Source organism: Mastomys coucha, unplaced genomic scaffold (assembly GCF_008632895.1).
Source record: "Mastomys coucha isolate ucsf_1 unplaced genomic scaffold, UCSF_Mcou_1 pScaffold3, whole genome shotgun sequence".
Classification (NCBI taxonomy): Eukaryota; Metazoa; Chordata; class Mammalia; order Rodentia; family Muridae; genus Mastomys; species Mastomys coucha.
This window is the reverse complement of record NW_022196909.1, coordinates 33,596,533-33,597,815: the sequence shown is the minus strand read 5'-3', so window position 1 is coordinate 33,597,815 and position 1,283 is coordinate 33,596,533. Positions and strand designations below refer to the sequence as shown.

At 44.7% G+C, this 1,283-nt stretch overlaps 1 pseudogene; it reads left to right on the top strand.

Annotated features, from left to right (window-relative positions):
- The first annotated feature begins 805 nt into the window (after positions 1-805).
- Positions 806-1,283, top strand: part of LOC116074411 — a 1,458-nt pseudogene continuing 980 nt past the window's right edge.

The window sequence follows — 1,283 nt, the reverse complement described above, 5'->3', positions numbered from 1 at the left end:
GATGGGTCCACGCGCATCCGCTGATAAAGGCAGCATCCTTCTATGGCTTGCTGAGTCGCCCGCCTGCTTCCCCTCCATCTTGCAGGCCTGTAACTTACTGAATTGTGATTTATCTGGCTGGTCAATCATCATAATAAAGAATCATGGCTGCCTTTGCCTCTGCAGCCAGCCTGAACAGCTACCCCACTCTGCTCTGCCCTCATAGTTTATGTGTCTGTGGCCTCGGATAATTTAAAAATCATAGGGATTTTTTTCTGTAACTATGGCCCCTTCAGTATACTTTCCTGTTTTCTTTCTGTGGGTTTTTTTTCCTGTATCCATCTATCTCTTTGACTTATTTTCCTTCATTTTATTTTGAAGCTCTGTAGTAATGAATCCAATTTTTATATCCTAAGTGCATCTAGTATATTTTTCTCTGGCTTACAAAAATCAACCCTTAAATTTCTGAAGCTTCCTGTTGATTTTTTTTTCTTACTTTAAAATAAGCTTTTTTTCCCTCCCCCACGGCTGGTGATTGAGCCCAGAGTCTTGTGTAATATAGTCACGTGTTCTGTCACTGAGCCACATCCCCAGCACATAAATGACTGTGTTGGACTGAGAGAGGTACTTGATGTACTATTAAGCTATCTCCAAATCCCATTCCATCTGAGTCCATTGCTAGCATGCTAGGATCACAAGTACACACCGCTACCCCTGGTTCAGATTGAGTTTTATCTCCAAACTCCTCCCCATTATAAGAATGTCTGCCAATGCTCTCTTCAGTACCCACAGAAACCCGTAATAGTCTGACGGCTAGAAATTCACTATGTCTATTCTCAATATCCACGCCAGAGAGATCACTGACTCTCATGGAATCCCACCGCTGAGGTTGATCTCTACAGCTCAAAGGTCTGTTCTGAGTCTGAGTCGTGGTATCTACTAGACCCCAGAAGTCCCTGTCCATAATACTATGCGCAACACAGGGAACGGTGTCTCAGGGGCTATTGAGCACATCAATAAGACGATTGCGCCCACTCTGGTTAGCAAAAAAAACTGAATGTTGGGAAACAAGAAAAGACGGACAAACTAATGGCTGACATGAATGGCACTGAATCTAAATTTGATACAAACGTCATCCTGGAAGTGTCTCTGGCTGGCTGCAAAGCTATTGCCATGGAGGAGGGACTGGCACTTTACTGTCCCGTTGCCGACTTGGCTGGCAACCCTGAAGCCATTCTACTGATCCCAGCTTTCTCTCTCTCTCTCTCTCCCTCTCCCTCCCTCTCTCTCTCTCTCTCTCTCTC